General features: G+C 39.6%; 1 protein-coding gene across 1 annotated transcript in view; it reads right to left on the reverse strand.

Annotated features, from left to right (window-relative positions):
- GABRB2 (gamma-aminobutyric acid type A receptor subunit beta2) overlaps nt 1–5,776 on the reverse strand; it is a 556,114-nt gene extending 550,338 nt beyond the window's left edge. The window contains exon 1 of the mRNA XM_079918416.1: nt 5,528–5,776. The gene's annotated coding sequence lies outside the window, so the exon portion shown is untranslated. The remainder of the gene's footprint in view (nt 1–5,527) is intronic.
- Nucleotides 5,777–14,653: the final 8,877 nt, after the last annotated feature.

Raw genomic sequence — 14,653 nt, forward strand, 5'->3', positions numbered from 1 at the left:
AGCAGAATTTCCATACTGATGTATCATTTCATCCTCCGTACTCATTTTTCTGAGTTGTTTGTCTTTTATTATTGATTTAATTGATATAGAGGATTTGTAGATTCCTTCCTTCACCAGGAATCCATTTTTATTTACAGTTGGAGGTGTAAATCTAATTTAAAGGTTTTTGTTTGATTTTAATGTACGATTCATAATCCTGTTCATGTATTAAATAATAAATTATTTTACTGATTAGGAATACTACCTTTTCATATAAAATTTCTCATATGTGCATGAATCTGTTTCTGGGCCAGAAATTTTGAGTTTATTTACTATAGCTTTTCATGTATATTTTTCTATGTGGTAGAACAATCTCTGTGCCTAGACTTTTTCTCCCCCAAAAAATTCTTGATGATTTTGTTCACATATACTCCTTCAGAAGAACTTGTGAATTGACTTCACCAGTTCTAAAAATAATCTGACTAACTATTTAGTACATTTGTGAAGATTTTATATGAAATAAACTCTGGAACGTCCAAGGCAGTAATATATATAGATTGAATTCTGCAAATGGGCATGAGAGAGTGAAACTAGTAGTCCTAAGCAGGTGTGTCCTTCAACAGAGTATGCTGTTAAATAAAGAAATCTCAAATTTGAATTTGGAAACTAAATAGAAATTATGATTTGTAAAAAGGGTGGTTACTGAGGCCTCTTCAAATAAAAATGACATGAACAAATCACTACTTAATACTGTCCAGGTGTCATTTTTTAAATTTTTATATAAAATTTTATTTTTCCATATATTTGATGTGCTGAGCTCTGAAGACCTTACCTATCTTTATGTCTTAATCAACGTTTCAAAAGAGAAGGGATTTTAGCAACTTTAGAGTAAGAATGATATTTGAAAGGGCTACATTTTCAAATTTTACGAACACTTTCTCTACCTGTATCCCTGCATTATGGTAGAGGAGCTACTATAAGCTTTAAACAAATTTAGTCCTAAAATGTTTGGTTTTTTTTCATCTTACATTTTCCTCGTACCTCACAAGCTCTTCTCAAGGAAGGTATTAGCCTGTCTCCTGTTTTTATTTTCCTTTGCTCTTATATATTGCTCAGGGCCAAGTTATACACTGATCTGGAGAAATGTGAGGGGAGGAGGCCACAGTTTGTAATGGAATTTTTTTCATAATTTATGGGGCCTCCCATGAGCATATATATGGGCTATAGACGCTGCTCTGTCTGAGAACAGGGCTTGTATTTGCATCCTCCTTAAGCCTTTGAGAAAGGCTTTCTGAACCCTGACTGACCTTCCCCGGCCCTGTTCTTCCAATGCCACAGGGCAGTTCTGAATTCGCTGACTTGCTTGCGAGCCTGACAAAAATTTCTCTAGGCAATGAAATCATGATTTAAACATATGGCTGTCAGACTAACTTAGGACAGTTCAGTCCCTGCAATAGCTAGTTTTCCTAGAGGTATGGAGTCTCTCAAGGTCACCTAAAGTGTAACTATAGTATTTTAACCTGGTTCACCGCACTAATAATGAAGGATAAGAACAGAACTTCTGTCTAGTAAGTTGCTTTTCAGACACTGTTTCTAAGTTCTGGCTTTATAGCACTTGGCTCGTTTAGAAGAAATATAAGCACCCTTTTAATTCAGATGGATCTATTGAAAATTGTGAAACAAAACAAAATGTTTTGCATGATTTTCAATTCAATAATAGTTGATATTTGTGTTTAACTTGAATTTCAGAACATCGATATGATTTGCTTGGTTCATCAAGGAATGAACTTCCCTGCTAAAAGATTCCCACACACATAAATAGAAGAAAAAGCATGGTATAAAAATAGATCTTCATAAGAGTTTTCCCTGATTCCTTATTTGTCTAGTAAAGGTTGCTTTTCAATTTCAGAATCTGCTGAATCCATAATAAATGGCTTGTCCTTCAATGTTTCCTTCTAGAGTTTCTGAACTGCTTCCTACCTCAGCAGCATCTACTCCAGTTATCAGAAAAGAGTAAAGCATAGCAAGAATAGATAATTTTCCTCAACCTTTTATTCATTAATTTTCACCCCATTTATTTTGTATTCCGTTTCATCTAATTTCAATATTAAGCCATCTTATATTTTCACTAAACGTACATTGTCTTACTGGCAAAATAGTTGAGCAGAAGTTGGATGGGGAAGAATTTTTCATCTCCTGTTGTGGGGTTATGGCTGAGTCTTGCAGATGCTTCAGCCTTAAGCATTTTATGTCTCATGTCCTACCACCTGCTGAGTCTAATTTCTCTGAAATAATGAATTCACTTTCCTTGCAAAGGCCAATGGTTTCTTACTACAGCCTCCAACTATATGAGGAAAAAGCCTGAATGATCAATCTGGTATTTGATACACTTTGGCTGTATTGGTTCAACTGCAAAGCTTCAACTTAATTGTTTGCCATGTGCAAAACCTTAATTTCAATATTTGAAAAACTAAGTTACTGGAAAAGTCATATGTTATCACAGATTATTACATTGCAAAGACTGTGTTAACTACAACTACCAATTGTTGAAAATATTTTGTAGGTATTATATCATGGATGTTCCATGTAAAATAAAGTTATTAATCGTTAATACAATACAAATAAAGAAACGGAAGTTTAGAGAAGTTAGGTGACCAAACAGTAAGTCATTGACAGGGAACGAAAATGTCTGACTCCAAATTCTACTTTCTTAAATATATTATTCTGCTTCTCTGTAGCAAACATTTAAACATTTTACTTCATAAGAACTACATTTCACTATCACAAACATTTGTGATCAGAAATATTTTCATCAGTCTCTCATGGCAGTTCTACCCCCAGGCTACACAGAGGGACCTACCTTCATTGCCTTATAATTATGAATTTTTGGAAGCCACAAAATCTATGCCTCGGTTCAAATCCAGGCTCTGATTTATACCCCAGGTGTCTCTGGGAAAGTCCCTTATTCTTTTTGAACCTAGGTTCTCTATCTGTAAACAGCATTACTGTGAAAATGCAGTTGCAAAGATTATGTTGAGGGTGTCTTGTATATTATAGCTACTAAATAGGCGATAACCTCTATTGTGAGGGGAGAGAATAGTATTGTGGAGCTCATTCTCTCATCTCCTTAAATGAAATTTATGAAAGGTCTACTTTATGTCGAAATTCTAACACGGAATATGAGTAGTAACAAACAGTAAGCCCATTCAACTGCTTTCAGAATCGCACTTTACCTCTTTCAAAGGCAATTAGGAGCTGTCATCTTTATAAGCAGTTGAAGTGTAGGACAGATAAATATTTCTTCATTTGTCATCTTGAGTCTTTAAGTTGGTATTGGACTTTATGATTTGTGATGTATCTTTTTACTCATCAAGAGTAATGCTCACTGGGCCAAGTATCTAGTTCTCATGGTGAACAGCCTACACTTCCAAGATTTGCATGGGTTTTTTGTTTCATAAATACAATTACTCAAAAGTGTTTATCATTCTCCTTTAAAACTCTTTAGTTCCTCCCTACCCCTGCCCAAGCTCATATGTATACATGTGTATATACATACATATAATTGAATATATATATAAGAATATATGTATAACACAATATATATAACTGAATATATATTATATTACAAGAATACATATAATTAAAGGAGGTTTTGAAATATTCTCTTAGAAAAAGGTTGGTGACTGTTATTATAAGCAAAACGGAAATGGGTTAGGTTGAGATTCTTTAGTTGTAAACGATAGAAAAAAAAGTCTAATTAGTTCTATTTTCTACATTTAATACAAGGACATAAGTTACATTTGGATACATTTATTAACAACCTAATAAAAATGCGTTCATATCTACAGACTCGTTTTCATTTCATTGTACAGAACACAATTATTATAAACATCAAGAATTGGGAGCTATTGAACAGATGGGGCATTAGTGTCTTAATTCTTGATCTTTGGTCTAGTAAATCCTTCCATTTCATATCCTTTGCACAAATCCTATGGCCATTCAGGGCATGATGAATGATTTTTTAAATGCTGCTTTAATGTTCATGTCACTTTTTGTGTTTTACTATTTCAAACAAATATGTAAACACAGGTGATCAAACAGGATAATGAGGACACATTAAAAATCTTTGAATATTCCAAACTAGGCATATCCTAATCCTGCCAGAAGATTCTGCATAAACTAAATGCAGTTTCTTGGCACCAACATATCTAATGTTTTTTTATTATTTCTGATAACTAATATCTGAAAATTGATCCCTGACTCAGAACTTTATTTTTCCATGCTGCACTTAATAAATGATACTGATTATCTATTCATTATGTTTATCTTAAACAAAAATAGGAATATATGAACATACTAATGGTTTATAGGACATTACACAGAGACCATATGCACGCATGCACACACTCAAAGCTTACTGAAGGAAACACACAGACATCGCGAATGCCTTAATTTTGCCATAAAAATAGAGAATGCATGTTTCCTCACGCAAGTCATATAGGATATAACATTTAAAAATATCGAATCTAGGGTTGTGACAGTATTTTAACAAACTATGTATGTTTCCTTACCTCCCTCCTGGCTTACACTGCAATCTTCAAGTTGCAAATGGAATCTACAGAGTCCAAAACCCTTGTTCAAAGTTTTAGAAATTATCGATATTTATATGGTATTTGAAAATCATTTCTTTCAACAATCAGCATATACTATAATCCCTCTTAACTTTGAATAAAACTGCAGCTTCCTGCTTGGATTGATGGGATTGACATCTATGCAAAGAAAAGACTCAAAGAAAATGGGTGAACCTAAGTTACACATGAGTTGCTGATAACTGAAAACTGCCACAGAAGAGAATTGGATACTGTCCTACTTATATGACTATTAAATAGAATCTGACTCTCACATGTGTATTTTATTCCTGATGGTTATTGGTTGGGTCCTTCTTCAATCTTGTGGAAAAATAATGTTGTTAACTGTAACTTTGGGCAAAACTACGGCTGACTGTAGTAGCCCGTGCTTGCAGAGTGTGTGTGGTCGGTTCTATCTTGGACCATATTCTCCTCAAATCTTTCTGGTTTGGGGGAGAGCAGCCAGGATGATGGGGAAAGACTCTGAGCTCACCTCTTCTCACAGGCACACCAAAATCACAACTATCTGCAGAACAACCATCAATGAAAAAGACTGGAACCTACCAGAAAAGACCTTCTCCAACATAAAGAAGGAACCACAACGAGAAGGCAGGAGGAGCAGACGCGCGAAGTAATCAAATCCCATCCCCCGCCCCTCAGGCGGGCGACACACGCGCTGGAGAATAATTATTTTGCAGAAGTTCTCCCACAGCAGTGAGAGTTCTGAACCCCACGTCATGCTCCCCAGCCCGGGGGTCCTGCACCGGGAAGGCGAGCTCCCAGAGCATTTGGCTTTGAAGGCCAGCGGGGCTTCATTGCAGGAGCCCACAGGACTGAGGGAAACACACTTCACTCTTAAAGGCACACATAAAATCCCAGGGCAAAAGCAGTAATTTCATAGGAGCCTGGGCCAGGCCTACCTGCTGGTCTTGGAGAGGTCCCTGGAGAGGCCGGGTGGCTGTCCCTCACCTTGGGGCCGTTCATCCACGTGAACATGGCGGCTGCGTGTTTGCCTCGTTAGCACCGATTCGGCACCTGGTCCCACCCAACAGCCTACAGGTGCCGGAGCTGGGAAACCTCGGGGCCAAACAAGTAACGCGGGAACAGCGCCCTCCCCGTGAGCAGGCAGGCTGCTTAAAGACTGAAGAGCCCTCCGCTGTCTCTACAGTCGCCCCTAGACACTGCCCAGCCCACGTGACGCCAGGGCCCGGCTCCACCCACCAGGGAGCAGACTCCGGCCCCTCCCACCCGGAAGCCCACACAAACCTCTAAAGCAGCCCCACCCACCGGGCGGCAGACACCAGAAGCAAGAAAACTAAGATCAGCAACCCAGGTCAGACCCTACCCCGGGACCACCTGGGCCCTGGCTCTGTCCACGATCAGACCAACGCAACCTTCGGGACACCCCCTACCCCTTACCCAACTGTGCGAGAACCATCTCCCACCACCAATTATCTGAATCGAGCTCTGGGATCCCTGAGCCCGCAGCCAGACTCCAGGAACCAGCTGTGCCTGCCAGTAGACTGGCAGTAACCCCGGACCTGGCTTCACCTGCCACTAGGTGTGCAACAGCCTGAGTCTTCAGGACCTTAACTCTGCCCACCAGTGAGCCAGCACTAGCCCTGGGACTCCTAGGGTTCCTCGACCGGCCCCCTTGTGACCAGGCCCCACTAAACAGCAGCCACACAAGGCAGGGCCTGGCAGCGAACCAGACTAGGGGCCAACCAACCTACCAGACAGCCCACGTAGTTAGCCACCACAATAGAAGGACTCGTGCAGCCCTCTTAGGGGGAACCCCCAGAGCATATAGCTTGGGTGACTGCTGGGACTCATAGAACGCCTCCTATAGAGGGCCACTTCTCCAAGGCCGAGAAACATATCTAACCTACCACAGACATAAAAATACAAATAGCAACTTAGAAAACATGAGGTGGCAGAGGAACATGTTCCAGATGAAGGAATAAGATAAAACCCCAGAAGAAGAACTAAGTGAGAGACTTCCCTGTTGGCGCAGTGATTAAGAGTCCGCCTGCCAATGAAGGGGGACACAGGTTCGAGCCCTAGTCCGGGAAGATCCCACATGCCGCGGAGCAACTAAGCCCATGCGCCACAACTACTGAGCCTGCGCTCTGAAGCCCACGAGACACAACTACTGAGCCCGTGCTCTAGAGCCCGTGCTCCGTAACAAGAGAAGCCACCACAATGAGAAGCCAGCACCGCAATGAAGAGTAGCCCTGGCCTACGCACAGCAACGAAGACCCAATGCAGCTAAAAATAAATTAATTAATTAATTTTTAAAAAAATGAACTAAGTGATGGGGAGACAGGCAATCTACAGAGAAAGTTCAGAGTAATGATAGCAAAAATGATCAAAGAACATGAGAGGAGAATGGATGCATAGAGCGGGAAGTCAGAAGTTTTTAACAGAGAGAAAATAAGAAGAACTGAGATGTATGGCTTGGATTGCGTATAAAATACTCTATGCCTAGGGCAGGAGCAGTGAGAAGCATTCTTTTTCTCGGGATACCTTAGAATTAAGAATATGCGCCTAGGATTTAAGGTGGCATGTGAGCTACTTGCCATAGTAGCTTGTCTGATAACTGAGAATTTTATGGTTCAGTTAAAGCTTATGGAAAATGTGGATAAAATAATCAGTATTGCGAGTTATATGAACATGCTGTAGATAATCCGCTAAAATGTTTGATAAATAATGAATTTGTGTTGAGATAAAAAAGAGAGAAGGAAACTGGCATTCACTGGATACCTACTAGGTGCTATGCAAGAGGACTATATGATTTGCATTTGTTTTCCCATATTATCCCACAACCAGCTAATAATAGTACCTCATTTTAAAACTTCAGAAAATGAGATTCAGAAAAGTTGAGTAACATACCAATGGTCACACATCTATTAGGGGTCAGTGACTTCAGATCTATATCCATGTATGAGGACTCACGGTGCCATCCTAACCTGGGTTCTTCTTCTGCAAAAATCTTGGGGGAAATTACATAATCTTTTGGATTTGTCAAAGAGGTTGGAACAAACAATCTCTATATTCCTTTAGAATGTCAAACATTTATGACTTAAGTATGCGAAAAGTTTGGTTTTCTTTTTACTGTACTCACTAAGTCTCTCACTATGCTGAGATGTCAAACTAGCCTTCCAGCCTGGGAAAAAGAATTTGTCTAACTAACCTGATGACAAAGAAGTCTCGCTTTAGGAACAAAAATTACTCTATTACTTATCACAGTTCTTTTCTTTTTATGAACTGAACTAGTAGTTCAATATCAATTATAAGAGAAGGGCTAGCCCTCTGGACACGTGTATAGTTCATTAACAAGATGGTCTGTATTATATACAGGTAAATTAGAAAAAGGGGAGCTAGTTTAGTGGGTGAAAATATTCCATATAAATATCCAAATATATATATATATATATATATATATATATATATATACATAAATGGGGGTGAAATCATATTTAACTGCCACGTGTACATTTCTTGTTACAGATTGATAACCATTAAAATGTTAGCATTAAAATATATTTTCAGTGTATATATCTGAGCCATGCAAACACATTTAAAAAGACCACTTTATCCTAGATTTCAGCTGAAGCTTATTTGGTATTTTATCATTTTACTTATCTCTTCTCCCTCATCTCAAATTATTTTGTAAATGTTGAAAAGCCACACTGAATTAATGAGAACATGCTTGCTATTTTTTTCTCATTTGGTTCACATTTAGTTGGATGAAGTAAAAACATTTCTGCTGAAAAGAATCAGTACACTTCTTCAATTAGGTCAGGGCTTCCTGCCATTCAAAATCGACAGAAAAAGCAAAATGTACCAGTCTGCAACACTGGAAATAGAGCTGTTAGGCCTCCCCAGGATCCCTGGTCCCAGGTTTGACCTCAAATCCCTTCTGCCCAAAACTAGTGACTGTTCAAAGGGCCTTCAAAACTGGCCTCATGAGACTGAAGGAGAACAGCAGGAAACTCCAAAATACTAAAGTCAGCCTGACACCCTGTTGCAGTTGGATGCACTAGATCATCAAATGGAAGAATCTCATCATGAATAAATACCTTTTTTAAATACTCAGAGGTAGGTTTTATGTGACAGCTATTAAGATAGTCGAACATAGATATAAGACGAATAAAACAGATCTTAACATGAGCTCACAACCACATAGTAAGGAAATAAAGTAATGTAGAAACATGGTTAAGAGAATAAGCTTTGAAGTTGGAAGATCCGAGTTTGCATGCTAGCATAAACACTCACTTGCTGTGTAACCTTGACCAAATCTCTCGCTCTCTCTAATCCACAAATTATTTAGTGATTTGTAAAAGAGGGGTATAAGACTATCACAGACTGGTTTTGAGAATTAAATGGAATGATTTATGCAAATTGTTAGCACATTACTTGGCACTCAGTAAATATTTTAAGAATATTAAACATCATGGTTATTGTGATTTCAAGAACTTAATTCAATCAGATGCACACTTACTTTGAAGAGATTTATCAAGAATTTCAACAATTATATAAAAGAGTCAATTTAATAAGACAATATAAAAAAGTGATTTCCTTGCCATTAATTTCTTATGGTTTACTCCCTAGTGTTATGTGCATATGTTACTGATACCTTAGATGGAAAATAATAAAGCATACTCATAATTTAGATTTGCAATTGCTGTTTTTGGAATAGTCAAATTACCATATTTTAAACACCCACAATTTATTTATTAAATTTATTTATTAAAAACATACATGTCCCAAAACAAATTATAGGTACATCATCTAGCAAAAACTACCTTGTGAATATTGTATCTTAAACAGAGAATCAGAATATGGAATTTCCATTTCCATATTTGTACCATAGCTTTAAGATAAACCCATAGCTATTTATAAATATTCATTTGTTTTAAAATGTATGGAAATGCTGTGCAATTGTATCCTGTTGGATAGTCACATAACACTTTTAGTCTCAAGTAAAATGTGACTGGCATTGTTTTCAGAGATTATTGTTCAAATGATAAAGTTTCAGCAATTGTGCTCGAAAAAACAATCAGTAGAGTGATTTGGTTGTATGTCATTAGGTATAGGATATAAAGTCATTCTCAATTTGTAAAGGGAAGTAAAATGAGCTGTGACAATTTAGTCAGGAGGAAAAAAAAAGTCTAAAAGGTCACTTTTAGGACTATTAGTCTTTGTTGAATCAAAACAAAACTATGGAATTGCATTTTATATTGCCAGGTAAGAAAATAATGTTTTCTAATTAACTCGGGGTTTCAAAACCTTACCAATGTGAGCTTTATTCTCAGAACTGCTCAATAAATAAGCAAATTAATGGATAAGCACATAAATAAATAAAAATTGGGTAATGTCACATAAGGAAGCTCTGATGTTCCTTCAACGGTTATTGTTAAGAGTACATTACATGGGCTTCCCTGGTGGCGCAGTGGTTGGGAATCTGCCTGCCAGTGCAGGGGACATGGGTTCAAGCCCGCGTCCGGGAAGATTCCACATGCCCCGGAGCAGCTAAGCCCTGGTGCCACAACTACTGAGCCTGCACTCTAGAGCTTGCGAGCCACAACTACTGAGCACACGAGCCACAACTACTGCAGCCCGTGCGCCTAGAACCATGCTCCACAACAAGAGAAGCCATAGCAATGAGAAGCCCACGCACCGCAACGAAGAGTAGCCCCCGCTCGCCAACGAAGAGAAAGCCTGCACACAGCAATAAAGACCCAACACAGCCAAATATAAAAACAAATAAATAAATTTATTTTAAAAAATACATTACATTTGTTGTGTCTGAATAGAGTAGGCAACGAAACAGGGATATTATAAAATGATCTTCAAATCTCCCTTCCTTGAAGATTTATTTCTAAAATAACTTCCCAATGACACTTCCCTTTCAAAACTCAGAAGAAACAAGTCCAATTCTAAATGTGGTCTTCAATTATATATTCCTTATTATTTCATTCACCTGTCTTAAGTTTTATTCATGTTAGCTGACTGCATTGCAGCACAAAGTCAATGAACACTTGCAGAATCAAAAACGCATGAGTGGTATGGACTGGCCATTTTGGATTTTTTTCTTCCCTTAGCCAAGATCTGACCCTATCTGAAATGTCTCCTCTGGTAGAAATCCACGGAAAATGACTGGGGAGCTCACCAAAGTTCAGCCCTTATTCACCAGAAGCACTGCACGGAGGCACCCACCTTTTCTTTTCAGCACCTGCTACCTAGTCCAGGGGGAAGTGCTAAAGGGACAATTCCCAGAGCCTCAGGTCATTTCAGTAAGCGCTCCCAGGAACACAACACCCATCTCCTGTCTGCTACAAACACCCATTCACAAAATCTGAGGAGAGAACTACAGTCGTCCCTGATTCCTTGGAAATTTAGTTAGACTGATGTAGAAACACACCCTCCTTCCCTCAGTGTATAATTATTCGTGGGTGAAGAGCCACCAGGGAGGGTAACAGAAGAGGAAAGAGGGAAAAAAAAAGTAGAAGCGGGTTTTGACCTGACTTCTAAAAGGCTTTCTGTTAATCTCTCGTCCCCCTCTCTCATTTTCCTAATCCCGAGAATGATGGAGTTACAGGCAAGGGAATGATTCCGGAAATGCAGATATGACTCTCAAACCTAGAAATGATCTGGGCGATTTATTTAAAGTTAAATACTCCTCGTGCTAGGAACCCAGCACAATTCATATTTAAAGGAGGCCGTGTTTTCTCCATCATGACATAAACAAACAGTTGCCTCCAAAGATGAAAAACCCGGTTCCGGAGCGTGTTCTTGCTGTCCTCTAAGCTGCAGACTGAGGGCCGGTGGAGAGCGCTCACAACCTGTGAAAGTGCGGAGGACTCTCTCAACCCGGTGGCCAATTCCCCACCGGCCAGAACTCTTCCCCACCAGCCCTCATCATTCGTGACTCTGCAAGACACAGGGACTCAGACGTGTGTGGGAGTGCGTGTGAGGGAGACAGGCGACAGGAGAGTGCGCTTTCCACATGTGGAACCCTGCATCTCCCTGTCTCATAGCTTGCGTCCGTTCATATGCATGCAGTGGTTAAATATTTGATCAAAGGTGGAATAGTTATACTCATCAGTTGTATTTTTAATAGGCACGCCTTAAAATAGAGGGTTCATAAACTGAAAGTGTGAAAAGATTCTGAGTATCGTCCCTATGTCTCTAACCCTTTCTACTCTTCCCTCCCCCATGTGTACTCCCCCCAAAAAAGGAAAGCTTGCAGCAGATTGTAGAAGGATTTGAGTCTGCAGCTAGAGAGAAGGGGATTAGGGCCAGAGCGGTGCAAGTTAAATTGTGCTGCCTATAAAAAATGGGCGGATTGGTCTCCAGATCCAGAGGCTGGTACCACCTTCCTTTCTAAAATAAAATCTCTCTGGCATGAAGTCACCGCCTATTTCACATCCGGTTTGCCCTGGGACGTATTACTACTGTCTTGGTAAAGAAAAATCTTTTGTTGTATAGCTGCAGATTGGATACTGGGAAGCAAATTTGGGTGTGAAATCTTCAGCAAAGGAGCACGCAGAGTCCATGATGGCTCTGACCGCTCAGAGCGAGTGAGTGAGCGGCAGAGCGAGGACGCCCCTGCGCTGCCGGCGCGCCGGGACTCGCGGACTCGCGCTGGCTCCCAGCTCTCCACGATTTTCTCTCGCAGACTTTTCTCGGGTCTTGAGCGATCCTCTGCCCAGAGGGGGCCCGAGGTAAGTGCGGCATCGGACCGCTACACACAAGCTTTGAACGTGCCTTTTCCTTGCTGGAGTGACAGGAATGCAATAGAAAACAGAGAAGGAGGGAACAGGACAAGAGCCTGATCCCGCAGCAGGTAGAAAGAACGAATGTTTTTCTTTCAGGGTGAAAATCGCAGCGATCTAGGAGCATTATTATTATTATTATTTTCTCCGTCTCTCTTCTTTCCCTCTTTCTTAGGCAGAGTTGAATGTATTCCGCGGGGTGGGTGGTGACATGTTGTTTTGGTCTTTTTTGGGTTTTTTTGTTTTTTTGCAAGACGGAGCTGGGGTGAGGTGGGGAGGGGCGTTGGGTGCATCGTCTAAAGTTAAGACGCTGGGATAGAAAACCTATCTCAATGTTCCATCGTAGGGAAGGCACTCTCTCTTTCTGGCTGCAAAAATGCTTCTTTTCTCCTTTCCAGTGGACGCTGCCGTAATGCCGTCTGGTGTAGGGGTCTCTCTCATTCCGAACACGAAAAACTCAAGTTATCATTTGCTGTGGGTGGCATAGATATGGGTGTTCAGAGTGTGTGTTTGATGGGGCGAGGTTGAAGGTGGAAAGGGGTAAGGAGACAGCTTAGCGTTTCTTTTAAACTATTAGGTTTGCATTTGCAAGAAACTTTCTTACTCAACAACTCAAGTGCCATGATAGGTTTGTTTTTCTCTTTTCAAAATGTCAGAGGAGGACAAAAAGCTATGCTATCTTGCTTTGGGGTTTTGTTTTGTTTCACTTACCCCTTTGGGAATTACCCTTTTTTATAAAGACCAACAAATATTAAAAGGGTACGAGAAGTTGTTTTTCCTTTATAACGGATGTTGAAGGTTAATAAAAGGGTGAATTATAATTATGCAATTTAGGTGCAATATTTTAACATAAGGATATTTACCCAATATTTCTTGTCGTATTCAACTCATCTATGTCAAAAGCAGTCACTCAATTAGGGAAAAACTATGAAGCTCACAGTTCTTACCTCTAGGTCTAGACCATTTCACTCTAAACACTTTAATTATGTTTCATTGCTTACATGCCTGTTTGGAATGGTTTTTACTGATATAAATGATCCTGGAGAGTGCGGAAAGCATTTGTGTAGATGTATTTAAAGGCATACCACATTAAACTATAGAGTGCCTAATGGAAAATATGCTTTAAAAGACTTGCAATCCATTAATCACTGATCCTGCTAAGGAGTACAGATTCAGGGAAGTGCTAACAAATTTTACCTTGAACATTTCTCATATTATGACTGGAATCAGTTATAGCACATTCAAATAGTGTTACCATGTCTGCTCATTCACCAGGTAGTGCTCTGATTTTTAAGAATTACACAAATAGATTACAATTTTAAAAATCCTCTAAGCTTTCCATGCTCCTCCATTCCTCCAGCATCCCACTACCAAGTCTAAATTCAACAGAGGGTGATTGATTGCACTTTACCTAAGAGGGAAAAAAGATTCCCTTTTTCATGCAAAGCAAAGCACTCCAGCTTCCATCTGTTTTAGATGAAACATTTTCTAGCAGCAACCTGGCAGAATCTGAGAGGGCTTAAAAGACATGTGAGGGCATGCTTGTGTGCATTTATGTGAGTGTGGTTTGTATGTGAGAGATCAGCACATGGCTTGACTATAAAGTATGTCCTTTAGCCTCACAGAAGCATTAGCGAGCATATTTAACGAGGCAATCACAGGCAGAGAATTACAAGCATGATTTCGGCATTCAACTGAGTGTTTCCTACGATTTTATTTTTTTTTAAAAAAAGATAAATAGCAGTTGCTTCTGAAATCAAGGTGCACCCAGAATCCAAAGATGAATTCAGTCATCAAAGCATATGAACCTACCCCATCACAGCCTCCAAACATGCTCTCCCTGTTGTAGACACCAGCTGAAAATTGTCAGTGCACAGTTCAGTTGTGGGAACTCAAATAAGAAAGGTCAAATTTTTCAGATGATAACAAGAAGAGAGTAATGCAAACTACATTGTAAATATAAAACCTAGAGGAAAAACAACTCACAGTTTTTATGTTAAGCAATATTGTCACCTGAGAGAATTTCAACTTGTATTCTTTTACAGGAGAAATTTAGACACTGATATTTCTGAATGGAGAAATGGGAGTGAAAGTGGAGAATGGATGGTCCAGGTTTCCATTGCTTCCAGTGAGGTGTCATAGCCCAGTGAGGTCATTTCCTGACTTCAAAGCATTTATCTGAACTGCCTCAGTCAGCCCTAGTGGTTATAACCTGATGTTTCTTGCAAGAGACATTGATCTCTACTTGTTCTACTTTTCAGCTGC

The sequence above is a fragment of the Stenella coeruleoalba genome (assembly GCF_951394435.1).
Source record: "Stenella coeruleoalba genome assembly, chromosome: 3".
Lineage (NCBI taxonomy): Eukaryota > Metazoa > Chordata > Mammalia > Artiodactyla > Delphinidae > Stenella > Stenella coeruleoalba.